Source organism: Heptranchias perlo, chromosome 5, assembly GCF_035084215.1.
Source record: "Heptranchias perlo isolate sHepPer1 chromosome 5, sHepPer1.hap1, whole genome shotgun sequence".
NCBI classification, from domain to species: Eukaryota; Metazoa; Chordata; class Chondrichthyes; order Hexanchiformes; family Hexanchidae; genus Heptranchias; species Heptranchias perlo.
Genome location: NC_090329.1, coordinates 30,232,454 through 30,246,875, shown reverse-complemented (window position 1 = coordinate 30,246,875; position 14,422 = coordinate 30,232,454). Strand labels below are relative to the sequence as shown.

At 43.4% G+C, this 14,422-nt stretch overlaps 1 protein-coding gene across 2 annotated transcripts in view; it reads left to right on the top strand.

Annotated features, from left to right (window-relative positions):
• Window positions 1–14,422, top strand: part of sh3yl1 (SH3 and SYLF domain containing 1) — a 197,930-nt gene that overhangs the window by 175,099 nt on the left and 8,409 nt on the right. The gene's annotated exons all lie outside the window — the stretch shown is intronic.

Below are 14,422 nucleotides of genomic sequence, written 5' to 3'. Positions count from 1 at the left end.
CCGCTACTGTCTCCTTAATAATAGACTCCAAAATTTTACCCACCACAGATGTTAGGCTAACTGGTCTATAATTTCCAGCCTTCTGCCTACTACCCTTTTTAAATAAGGGTGTTACATTAGCAGTTTTCCAATCTGCCGGGACCTTTGCCGAGTCCAGAGAATTATTGAAAATTATTACCAAAGCATCCACAATCCCTACTGCCACTTCCCTCAAGACCCTAGGATGTAAGCCATCAGGTCCAGGGGATTTATCCGCCTTGAGTCCCATTAATTTACTGAGTAGCAATTCCTTAGTGATTTTAATCGTATTTAGCCCCTCCCCCCCCCTAGAGCCCCCTGTTTGTCCAGTGTTGGGATATTCTTAGTGTCCTCTACCGTAAAGACTGAAACAAAATATTTGTTCAGCATTTTTGCCATCTCCATGTTTCCCACCATTAATTTCCCGGTCTCATCCTCTAAGGGACCTACGTTTGCCTTAGCCACCCTTTTTCTTTTTATATAACTGTAGAAACTCTTGCTATCTGTTTTTATTTTTTTTATTTTTTTTAAATTTTTTTAAATATATTCGTTCACGGGATGTGGGCGTCGCTGGCAAGGCCGGCATTTATTGCCCATCCCTAATTGCCATCGAGAAGGTGGTGGTGAGCCGCCTTCTTGAACCGCTGCAGTCCGTGTGGTGACGGTTCTCCCACAGTGCTGTTAGGAAGGGAGTTCCAGGATTTTGACCCAGCGACAATGAAGGAACGGCGATATATTTCCAAGTCGGGATGGTGTGTGACTTGGAGGGGAACGTGCAGGTGGTGTTGTTCCCATGCGCCTGCTGCCCTTGTCCTTCTAGGTGGTAGAGGTCGCGGGTTTGGGAGTTGCTGTCGAAGAAGCCTTGGCGAGTTGCTGCAGTGCATCCTGTGGATGGTGCACACTGCAGCCACAGTGCGCCGGTGGTGAAGGGAGTGAATGTTTAGGGTGGTGGATGGGGTGCCAATCAAGCGGGCTGCTTTATCTTGGATGGTGTCGAGCTTCTTGAGTGTTGTTGGAGCTGCACTCATCCAGGCAAGTGGAGAGTATTCCATCACACTCCTGACTTGTGCCTTGTAGATGGTGGAAAGGCTTTGGGGAGTCAGGAGGTGAGTCACTCGCCGCAGAATACCCAGCCTCTGACCTGCTCTCGTAGCCACGGTATTTATATGGCTGGTCCAGTTAAGTTTCTGGTCAATGGTGACCCCCAGGATGTTGATGGTGGGGGATTCGGCGATGGTAATGCCGTTGAATGTCAAGGGGAGGTGGTTCGACTCTCTCTTGTTGGAGATGGTCATTGCCTGGCACTTATCTGGCACGAATGTTACTTGCCACTTATGAGCCCAAGCCTGGATGTTGTCCAGGTCTTGCTGCATGCAGGCTCGGACTGCTTCATTATCTGAGGGGTTGCGAACGGAACTGAACACTGTGCAGTCATCAGCGAACATCCCCATTTCTGACCTTATGATGGAGGGAAGGTCATTGATGAAGCAGCTGAAGATGGTTGGGCCTAGGACACTGCGCTGAGGAACTCCTGCAGCAATGCCCTGGGGCTGAGATGATTGGCCTCCAACAACCACTACCATCTTCCTTTGTGCTAGGTATGACTCCAGCCACTGGAGAGTTTTCCCCCTGATTCCCATTGACTTCAATTTTACTAGGGCTCCTTGGTGCCACACTCGGTCAAATGCTGCCTTGATGTCAAGGGCAGTCACTCTCACCTCACCTCTGGAATTCAGCTCTTTTGTCCATGTTTGGACCAAGGCTGTAATGAGGTCTGGAGCCGAGTGGTCCTGGCGGAACCCAAACTGAGCATCGGTGAGCAGGTTATTGGTGAGTAAGTGCCGCTTGATAGCACTGTCGACGACACCTTCCATCACTTTGCTGATGATTGAGAGTAGACTGATGTGGCGGTAATTGGCCGGATTGGATTTGTCCTGCTTTTTGTGGACAGGACATACCTGGGCAATTTTCCACATTGTCGGGTGGATGCCAGTGTTGTCGCTGTACTGGAACAGCTTGGCTGGAGGCGCAGCTAGTTCTGGAGCACAAGTCTTCAGCACTACAGCTGGGATGTTGTCAGGGCCCATAGCCTTTGCTGTATCCAGTGCACTCGACCGTTTCTTGATAATCACGTGGAGTGAATCGAATTGGCCGAAGACTGGCTTCCGTGATGGTGGGGATATCGGGAGGAGGCTGAGATGGATTATCCACTCGGCACTTCTGGCTGAAGATGGTTGCAAACGCTTCAGCCTTGTCTTTTGCACTCACGTGCTGGACTCCGCCATCATTGAGAATGGGGATGTTTGCAGAGCCTCCTCCTCCCGTTAGTTGTTTAATTGTCCACCACCATTCACGACTGGATGTGGCAGGACTGCAGAGCTTTGATCTGATCCGTTGGTTGTGGAATCGCTTAGCTCTGTCTATAGCATGTTGCTTCCGCTGTTTAGAATGCATGTAGTCCTGAGTTGTAGCTTCACCAGGTTGGCACCTCATTTTTAGGTACGCCTGGTGCTGCTCCTGGCATGCTCTTCTACACTCATTGAACCAAGGTTGATCCCCTGGCTTGTTGGTAATGGTAGAGTGAGGAATATGCCGGGCCATGAGGTTACAGATTGTGCTGGAATACAATTCTGCTGCTGCTGATGGCCCACAGCGCCTCATGGATGCCCAGTTTTGAGCTGCTAGATCTGTTCTGAATCTATCCCATTTAGCACGGTGGTAGTGCCACACAACACGTTGGATGGTGTCCTCAGTGCGAAGACGGGATTTCATCTCCACGAGGACTGTGCGGTGGTCACTCCTACCAATACTGTCATGGACAGATGCATTTGCGACAGGTGGATTGGTGAGGACGAGGTCAAGTAAGTTTTTCCCTCGTGTTGGTTAGCTCACCACCTGCCGCAGGCCCAGTCTAGCAGCTATGTCCTTCAGGACTCGGCCAGCTCGGTCAGTAGTGGTGCTACCGAGCCACTCTTGGTGATGGACATTGAAGTCCCCCACCCAGAGTACATTTTGTGCCCTTGCTACCCTCAGTGCTTCCTCCAAGTGGTGTTCAACATGGAGGAGGACTGATTCATCAGCTGAGGGAGGACGGTAGGTGGTAATCAGCAGGAGGTTTCCTTGCCCATGTTTGACCTGATGCCATGAGATTTCATGGGGTCCAGAGTCAATGTTGAGGACTCCCAGGGCCACTCCCTCCTGACTGTATATCACTGTACCGCCACCTCTGGTGGGTCTGTCCTGCCGGTGGGACAGGACATACCCAGGGATGGTGATGGAAGAGTCTGGGACGTTGGCTGAGAGATATGATTCTGTGAGTATGGCTATGTCAGGCTGTTGCTTGACTAGTCTGTGGGACAGCTCTCCCAATTTTGGCACAAGTCCCCAGATGTTAGTAAGGAGGACCTTGCAGGGTCGACTGGGCTTGGTGTTTTGCCGTTGTCGTGTCCGGTGCCTCGTGGTCCGATGCCAGGTGGTCCGTCCGGTTTTATTCTTATTATGACTTTTTGTCGCGAGATTTTACAACTGAGTGGCTTGCTAGGCCATTTCAGAGGGCAATTAAGAATCAACCACATTGCTGTGGGTCTGGAGTCACATATAGGCCAGACCGGGTAAGGGCGGCAGGCTTCCTTCCCTAAAGGACATTAGTGAACCAGATGGGTTTTTACGACAATCCGGTAGTTTCATGGCCATCATTACTGATACCAGTATTTTAATTCCAGATTTTTATTTAATTAATTGAATTTAATTAATTAATTGAATTTAAATTCGCCAGCTGCCCTGGCGGGATTTGAACTCATGACTTTGGATTTTAGTCCAGGCCTCTGGATTACTAGCCCAGTAACATAACCACTATGCTATTTTTTGCTAATTTATTTTCATAATCTATCTTCCCTTTCTTAATCAATCCTTTAGTTACTTTTTGCTGTCTTTTGAAGACTTCCCAATCTTCTATCCTCCCACTAAGTTTGGCTACCTTATATGTCCTTGTTTTTAGTCCGATAATATCCTTGATTTACCGAGGTGGCTGTGACAAGAATTTTTTAGCATGCTGCAATATGGCTGTCCCATTTCAAGATTTTTGTCTATTTGGCCTAGAATGGATTTTTTTGTTCAAGTTATAATGACTCAAAACAAAATTCATGGGGATGTGACATCCCAGTGTAAATGGCAGGCTGTACCTTCCAGGACCCTCCAGTGTTGACCCTGCTAGAGTATTTAAATGTCAATGTCAGGTGCCCGCACCATTAGACGTGCATCTCAGGTGCCCACCAGTCGGGGGAAGGCGGGAATCCTGGTGCAAGGGTGGGAAAAAGTCAATCTGTTCAAGTTTGATATTGAAACCGTCAGTAAGGCAGAGATGTCTCACTTTCTCTCCAGCCAGAGGAAGGCTGCGAGAGAGTCTTGGTTGAAGCATGAACACATGCGGCCTATATTAGAAAAGGTTAATGCCAGCTAGTTTCAGGGATTGCTAGACTGTAAAGTGAAGTTACGCCATTAATGGGGCGGAGTGGTGTACTCTATGTTACGAGGAATAATATGACATAGATTGAATGTCACTGTATTCTGTATGTTCATAATTTACATGTAAAATAAATCAGTGTTCTGGTTTACACTTGGCCTTATCTTACCAGAGTGCTGATAAGTCCACCTTGCAGAAGATAGGAAATTGTATTTTGTGCATTAGCAAGGTCACAGTATCCAGTACACACATCAAGAGCTCTTATTGTTATGTCTCCCAGATCATGCTGTCGTACGGCTAGATATTGGGCAGTAAAGTTAATCTTTTCATTGCAGGGTTTGCTTATAGGAGTGTCCAGTGATATTGAACCCTGGCTGTTGAGGTCACTTCAACCCTAATCTCTGATGCCTCTGGTTTATCCCAGCTTGCCAAAGGGGACATCATTAACCTCAATCAATCTGAGGTGCCCAGATGTTTCTGGCCTTGTTTGCCAGAGCTAGTAATTTCGTCACCTTCCTCATAGACAACCAGCAACATTATGAGAGGGCACTGTTTTTTTTCCAGTTGCTGGATTCCCCAAATTTCATTGATGGAACCTATGTGGTCCTTACCTGCAGCTGCACAGAAGAACTGCATTCATGAATCACAAGGTTTATACTCCGTTAATGTGCACCTCATCTGTGACCAACTGCACAGTAGCATGCAGGCCAATGCCCACTTCCCAGTAGGCAGTCAGGATCCTTTTATTTTAAGATAATCCACTGTGCCCCCATTACTTCACCCAAAAACCAAAAGTGAAAGGTTGGCCCCTACAAGACCAAGGTGACCCATCATTATCAAACACACTATGGTTATGTTAAAGCAGACACACCAGGCAGTCTGACAATACAGCCAACTGAAGTCTGCACATCATCATAGCCTGCTCCATGCTTCACACTTTTACCATCCAAAAAGGTGTCATTATAGAGTACCCACAAAAGGAAGGCAGGAAGGCAATGAACAGCAACAAGGAGATGAACTAGAGGAAGATGAAGATGCAGCTATGGAAGCAACCTTGCCAGCTGCAACAGCCATTTGCCAGGATCTCACTAAGGATACTTTTCCCTAATTATCCCATCTGCATCTGGAATCATAGAATGGTTACAGCACAGAAGGAGACCATTTGACCTATCAAATCTGTGCCTTTGTAAGAGCAGTCCAGTTAGTCCCATTCCACCGCTCTTACCCTGTAGCCCTGCAAATTTTTTCCCTTCAAGTAATTGTGCAATTCCTTTTTGAAAGCCACGATTGAATCTGCTTCCGCCACCCTTTCAGGCAACGCATTCCAAATCATAACTACTCGCTGTGTAAAAAAGATTTTCCTCCTGTCACCTTTGGTTCTTTTGCCAATCACCTTAAATCTGTGTCCTCTGGTTCTCGACCCTTCTTCCAGTGGGAGCAGTTTCTTTTTGTTTACTGTATCTAAACCCTTCATGATTTTGAACACTTCTATCAAATCTCCTCTCAACCTTCTCTGCTCTAAGGAGAACAACCCCAGCTTCTCCAGTCTATACATGTAACTGACGTCCCTCATCCCTGGAACCATTCTAGTAAATCTTTTCTGCACCCTCTCTGAGGCTTTCACATCCTTCCTAAAGTGCAGTGTCCAGGATTGGACACTGTTGTGGGAAAATCACCACTCGGAGTCAGACTTAAAGATTCAACATGCAGTTTATTGGACAAAGTACTTTGGGACATGAACTGGACACTCCACAGTGTACGCAGCCACCTTCTCAACTTCAAAATGGTTGTCATGCTTTTTTATACCTTTCAAATACAGACTTTCAGCAGCTATTACATTATTAGTCTTGATTAGTTTACACATTAGCCAATTAGGCCCCCAAAGCAACAATTGACCTCCAATCACATTAAAACAACTGTTGTCAACTTAAGACAGTATGGTCTTTGCCTATTCAGTCTGGTTCTGTAGTTTTTATCAGCTCGTTGTGAAATGTCTTTTGTAATTTCAGACTGTAAGTCAGTTTTCTGAATACACAAACTCAGCATTTTTAAATGTCTTTTCCCACAGTCGCAGAATCCATTTTGTTTAGTAGAGTCCATTTTGTTTAGTAATATGTTATGTTTAAGCTTTTAATTATGGTTAGTCTGGTCTGCGCAAAGCGCATTTCAGTGTGGTCTTGGGGCATTGACCGCAGCCATGCACACAATAGTCACTTCATCTTTGCCTTTAACCCAACAGCTTAAATTTTACTTTAACAACACAATACTCCAGTTGTGGCCAAACCAGTGTTTTATAAAGGATCAACATAACTTCCTTGCTTTTGTACTCTATGCCTCTATTTATAAAGCCCAGGATCCTGAATGCTTTTTTAACCGCTTTCTCAACCTGTCCTGCCACCTTCAAAGATTTGTGCACACATATCCCCCAGTCTCTCTGTTCCTGCATCCCCTTTAGAATTGTACCATTTAATTCATATTGCCTCTCCTCGTTCTTCCTGCCAAAATGAATCACTTCACACTTCCCTGTGTTTAATTTCATCTGCCATGTATCCACCCATTCCACCAGCCTGTCTATGTCCTCTTGAAATCTATCACTATCCTCCTCACTGTTCACTACACTTCCAAGTTTTGTGTCATCTGCAAATTTTGAAATTGTGCCCTGTACACCCAAGTCCAAGTCATTAATATACATCAAAGAAAAGCAATGGTCCTAGTGCCGACCCCTGGGGAACACCACTGTATACCTTCCTCCAATCCAAAAAACAACTGTTCACTGCTCTCTGTTTTCTGTCACTTAGACAATTTCATATACATGCTGCTACTGCCCTTTTTATTCAATGGACTTCAATTTTGCTCTAAAGCCTATTATGTGGCACTTCATCAAACGCCTTTTGAAAGTCCGTATACACATCAACCACATTGCCCCCATCAACCCTCTCTGTTACCTCATCAAAAAACTCAATCAAGTTAGTTAAACACGATTTGCCTTTAACAAATCTGTGCTGGCTTTTGTTTATTAATCCACACTTGTCCAAGTGACTATTGATTTTGTCCCGGATTATCGATTCTAAAAGCTTCCCCACCACCGAGGTTAAACTGACTGGCCTGTTGTTGCTGGGTTTATCCTTGCACCTTTTTTTGAACAAGGGTGTAACATTTACAATTCTCCAGTCTTCTGGCACCACCCCCATATCTAAGGAGGATTGAAAGATTATGGTTAGCACCTCTTCAATTTCCACCATTATTTCCTTCGCCATATTGTATGAACAGTCCTCTCTATATCTTCAATATGCCCTCATCAGGCATGCCTTCACCTATATTGCATTTACTCCCTACTAAACTACCAAAGACACCATTCCTGCCACCTGCTAAAAGAACATTATAATAAGAAAACACTATAGACATGGTACAATTTAAGGCAAACAAATGTTAGTTTCCTAAATTTCAACTGTGTGCATTACTATCATTTAATACCCTGGTATTTCCCCTTTGGTGACGTACATGACTGATCTGCACACTCTGCAATGACTGTAGCAGTGTTTGAGCTCGGAAAGCATTTTTTAAAAAAAACAGCTTCACCGAGGTCTGGATCCCTGCTCTCATCAGGTGAGGTAAATTATGAGTTGAAACTCCAGATAGCTGGTTCCTATTCCTCTGCACCACCACCTGCTCCAGCTCACTCATGCTCCATGTAGCACCAGTACACTCCCCTAGAATCATAGAATCATAGAAGTTTACAACATGGAAACAGGCCCTTCGGCCCAACATGTCCATGTCGCCCAGTTTATACCACTAAGCTAGTCCCAATTGCCTGCACTTGGCCCATATCCCTCTATACCCATCTTACCCATGTAACTGTCCAAATGCTTTTTAAAAGACAAAATTGTACCCGCCTCTACTACTGCCTCTGGCAGTTCGTTCCAGACACTCACCACCCTTTGAGTGAAAAAATTGCCCCTCTGGACCCTTTTGTATCTCTCCCCTCTCACCTTAAATCTATGCCCCCTCGTTATAGACTCCCCTACCTTTGGGAAAAGATTTTGACTATCTACCTTATCTATGCCCCTCATTATTTTATAGACTTCTATAAGATCACCCCTAAACCTCCTACTCTCCAGGGGAAAAGAGTCTCAATCTATCCAACCTCTCCCTATAAGTCAAACCATCAAGCCCCGGTAGCATCCTAGTAAATTTTCTCTGCACTCTTTCTAGTTTAATAATATCCTTTCTATAATAGGGTGATCAGAACTGTACACAGTATTCCAAGTGTGGCCTTACTAATGTCTTGCACAACTTCAACAAGACATCCCAACTCCTGTATTCAATGTTCTGACCAATGAAACCAAGCATGCTTGAATGCCTTCTTCACCACCCTATCCACCTGTGACTCCACTTTCAAGGAGCTATGAACCTAATCTCACTGTCAAAATTCCCAGAACAAATGTACACAACTTGGTGCTCGGAATAGTTAGAGGGAGTGCTGATGCATATTGTGAGTTTTTTGTCTTGTTCAGTATGTATGAGTAGTCCCAGAATTAGATTCAGCTTCATGTGGTATACCCGGAGAAGAAGATGTTACAGTTGCGTATTTAGTAGAGCTTTTCAGACATAGTTTTCAGAAGAAAGATTGATAGGTAATTGTGCTTCAGTTTATGTTCTGATGCCAGTGATTGAGTAACCAATTAAGATGGGGAAAAGGAGCAGGAAAAGTTTACTACGAACCCTGAGTTGGGAACATTCTTCCTATTTTTCTATCCCTTCTCTCCTCAATGGCCTACCTGCCAAGGATCGTCTGGGCTGACTCCTCTGAAGGAGTACGGAAACAGAGATTGGAGGGCCTCATCTCATGGGAGTTCTCTCTCCTGTTAAGCATTGTCTTCTGGAAAGATTTGGGAGCAATTGACATTTGCCAGGAGGACGTAGAGGGTTAACGGCGTGTCAACATGCAGTTATAGAAAGTGTGATTACATGTGCATAAATCATGCAAGTACAACAGATGTATTTGTCAGAGGGAAAAGCATTTAAGGATGTGAGGGAAGAAACTTAGAGGAGGAACGTTGCTGCCATGAATGTGCCCTGCTGCATAGTGAGAAGCATTCGAAGTATAGGAAGACTGTGAGGGAGGCGATAACTCTGGGTGCCATGTGTGCTTAACACATTCGCTCTACCTTGAATGTGTCTTTTATTTCTTTGATTTCTCTCATTATGCCTCCTATTGTCTCATGCTCCTGACATTTAACCATCTCCCATTCTCCACTTAAGCATTTGAAAGGTTATTCTATTTATTTACCTGTGTGTGTGGTTGTGTTGTTCGTTTTTCCTTTCCCCCAGTTGTGTTCCTTTTTAAATGCTGTTCGTCCGTAATACCCTCCAGTTCTGATGAAAGGATGTTATGCAAAAATATCTTTTCTGCTCACTCCACAGATGCTAACTGACCTGAGTGTTCCCCACATTTCCTGTTTTTGTTCCTATAATTTCTTATACTTAGAAGATTCTGCTTTGCTATTGGAAAAAAAATGCATCCCTTTAAATTGCTGCAGCCCTTAAGGCCTACAACAGCATGCAATTTCTCACCCACTAACGGAAGAGCACAGGTTATTGATGCCGGGAGCTCATCCACAGACTCTGGCAACAGAAGTGGGCCAGCACACTAATGGTGGGGGTGTGCAAATCCCGCACCTCACGACTTCTGCCAACGGAGGCGCCAGCTAAAGATGGGGGCTGTTAATTTTTGAATAGACTGTGAATGCAACTCAGTTGAAGGAGTCAAAAACTGAATGGGCATATCATAGCTTCAGTGAGGAACAAAGGGATAAAGCTTGGTACCAAGATGAGGAGTGGATGAAAGTGGTCTACGTAAATCTTCAACATGGACATAAACAATAGGGTGAACTATACGGAGCATATAGTATATAATACATGGAGCATGGAGCATGGAGCTGCAGCAGGTGACAGTGGCAGAGGAGGAACAGGAACCAGCTGTCTGGAGGGTCAACTCATATTTTACCTCAGCTGATGAGAGCAGGGATCCAGACCTCCAGCGAAGCTGCTTTTTTTTTTAAGGTGCTTTCTGAGCATCAAAGATTGCTGCAATTAATGGAGAGTGTGTCGATTAGTCACTGCTTTAAACTGTAAAGGGGCGGAGGGGCGGGTTTAGGTGAGGGGAAATTTATAAATCTGAAGAGAGAAATCAAGGCCATAGAGCAGTTTAGCGATTTGGGTAAAGATAAGCAGAGTGTGACAGAAAGGAACAAAGTTTAACGGTGATAGTGCATCAGTGAATAAGGTCAAATCAGGGTAAAAAGTTAATATTAAAGGTGCTTTATCTGAATGCATGAAGCATTCGTAACAAGTTAGACGAATTAATGGCACTAATAGAGATAAATGGGTATGATCTATTAGCCATTACAGAGACCTGGTTGCAAGATAACCAAGGTTGGGAACTAAATATTTTATACTTAATGTTTTGAAAAGACAGACAAAATGGAAAAGGAGGGGGTGTAGCCCTGACAGTAAAGGATGACATAAGGACAGTAGTGAGAGAGGATTTTGGCTCAGAAGATCAGGAAGCAAAATCAGTATGGGTGGAGATAAGAAATAACAAGGGGCAGAAAACACTGTTGGGAGTAGTTTATAGGCTCCATAGCGGTAGTTATACTGTTGGACAGAGTATTAATCAAGGAGCTTGTAACAAAGGTAGTACAATAATCGTGTGGGACGTTAATCTTCATATAGATTGGACAAATCAAATTAGCACAAGTAGTTTGAAGGACGAGTTCATGGAATGCATTCAAGACAGTTTCCTAGAACAATATGTCATGGGACCAACCAGGGAACAGGCTATTTTAGATCTTGCCTTGTGTAATGAGACATGATTAATTATTAATTCCATAGTAAGGGATAGTCTGGGGAAGAGCGATCATAATATGATAGAATTTCATATTGTGTTCGAGAGTGACATACTTAAGTCCGAAACTAGAGTCTTAAACTTAAATAAAGCCAATTACATAGGTATGAGGGGCGAGTTCGCTAAAGTAAATTGGGAAATTAGATTAAAAGGTATGACGGTAGATAAGCAATGGCAAACATTTAAAGAAATATTTCATAATGGAATGTATATTCGTTGAGAATTAAGAAATGAAAACTCCACTAGAAAAGTGATCCACCGGTGGCTAACTAAAGAAGTTAAGGTTAGTATTAGATTAAAAAGAGGCTTATAATGTTGCCAAGAAGAGTAGTAAGCCTAAGGATTGGGAGTTTTAGAAACCAGCAAAGGATGACCAAAAAATTGATAAAGAGGGAGAAAATAGAATATGAGAATAAACTAGCAAGAAATATAAAAACAGATTGTACGAGCTTCTACAAGTATATAAAAAGGAAGAGTGAAAGTAAACATGGGTAACTTAGAGGCTGAGACAGGAGAAATTATAAAGGGGAACAAGGAAATGACAGCGATGTAAAACAAATATTTTGTATCTGTCTTCACAGTAGAAGACACAAAAACATACTAGAACTAGTGGGGAACCAAGGGTCTAATGAGAGTGAGGAACTTAAAGTAATTGATGTTAGTAAAGAAAAAGTACTGGAGAAATTAATGGGACTAAAAGCAGACAATCGCCTTGACCTGATGTCCTACATCCTAGGGTTCTAAAAGAGGTGGCTGCAGAGATATTGGATGCATTGATTGTGATCTTCCAAAATTCCCTAGATTCTAGAACGGTCCCAGTGGATTGGAAGGTAGCAAATGTAACCCCGCTATTCAAGAAAGGAGGGAGAGAGAAAACAGGGAACTACAGGTCAGTTACCCTGACATCAGCTGGGGAAAATGCTGGAATCCATTATCAAGGACGTGGTAACAGGGCACTTAGAAAAGCATAATATAATTAGGCAGAGTCAACATGGTTTTATGAAGGGAAAATCGTGTTTGACAAATTTATTAGAGTTTTTAAGGATGTAACTAGCAGGGTAGATAAAGGAGAACCAATGGATGTAGTATATTTAGATTTTCAAAAGACATTCGATAAGGTGCCACATAAAAGGTTGTTACAGAAGATAAGGGATCATGGGGTTGGGGATAATATATTAGCATGGATAGAGGATTGGTTAACGGACAGAAAACAGAGAATAGGAATAAACAGGTCATTTTCAGGTTGGTAGGCTGTTGCAGCACCCCACTAGTAAGGATCAGTGCTTGGGCCTCAGCTATTTACAATCTATATTAATAACTGAGATGAAGGGACTCAGTGTAATGTATCCAAGCTTGTTGACTATACAAAGCTTGGTGGGAAAGTAAGCTGTGAGGAGGACACAAAGAGGCTGAAAAGGGATATAGACAGATTAAGTGAGTGGGTGAGAAGTGGCAGATAAAGTATAATGTGGGGAAATGTGAGGTTATTCACTTTGGTAGGAAGAATAGAAAAATAGAATATTTTTTAAATGGTGAAAAACTATTAACTGTTGGTGTTCAGAGGGACTAGGGTGTCCTTGTACACTAAGCACAGAAAGTTAACATGCAGGTGCAGCAAGCAATTAGGAAGGCAAATGGTATGTTGGCCTTTATTGCAAGGGGTTGGAGTACAAGAGTAAGGAAGTCTTGCTGCAATTGTACAGGAGACCACATTTAGAGTACTGTGTACAGTTTTGGTCTCCGTACCTAGGAAGGATATACTTTTCTTAGAAGCGGTGCAACGAATGTTCACTAGATTGATTCCTGGGATGAGAGAGTTGTCTTATGAGGAGAGATTGAGTAGAATGAGCTTATACTCTCTGGAGTTTAGAAGAATGTTTCAATGAGATCACCTCTCATTCTAAGAAGGCCTAACAGGGTAGATGCTGAGAGATAGTGAACCCTGGCTGGAGAGTCTAGAACTAGGGGGCATAGTCTCAAGATAAGGGGTCGGCCATTTATGACTGAGAGGAGGAAAAATTTCTTTACGCAGAGGGTTGTGAATCTTTGGAATTCTCTACCCCAGGGGGCTTTGGATGCTCAGTCATTGAGTATATTCAAGATTGAGATTGATAGATTTTTTGTGCACTAAGGGAATCAAAGGATATGGGGATAGGGCAGGAAAGTGGAGTTGAGGTTGAAGATCAGCCATGATCTTATTGAATGGCAGAGCAGGCTCAAGGGGCCGTATGGCCTACTCCTGTTCTTATTTCCCACGATCTTATACCATTACTAAGGGGAAATGCCAGGGTGCTAAATGATAGTAATGCACACAGTTATAGTTTAGGAAAATAACATTTGTTTGCCTTAAGTTGTACCATGTCCATAGAGTTCTCTTATTATGTTGAATATTGTTACTCCCAAAGGTATTCTCCACTTTCAGCTAGCAAGTGAATACATTCAGCCTCCAACCTGCAGATGAATATCTCCACTCACACTTGCCCTTCCAGTCTCAAACCAAATGCTATTGAATCTACAGGCAGAAAAATTAGTTAACAAGAAAACTTGAGCAAATGCATCCATGAAAACAGTGAGAAATGTCAATTCATAACCCATTTTGCTTGATCGTTTTGTCTAAAACAGTTACTTCTCACTTTGTGTGTGTGTGTGGACCCATTTAGCATTTGGCTTCCTTTCTCTTCGTCGTGGCTCCCTAGCTGAAATTCAGATTAAGTGTATGGAATAGAAGTATGATTCACTACTACAGCAATCCAATAATGTTCAACTCTGAAAATGCAATTCATAATCAATGTGCTCTCCATTTATACTAGAATGTTAGGCATGAATGCAGTGTTTAATAAGAGCTGGCATAAAACTAAGTTGATATAGTACACTGTTTTTACGTGGAGTGCAATAGCTCAGCAAGTTCCAATTGACTTTGTGTTAGGAAAACTGTTCACAACTGGGAAATACTGCACGATAGATCCCTGATTTCATGTGTTATCTAGGAATATAGGAATTTGGGAGTAGGCCATTTAGCCCGTCGAGCCTGTTCC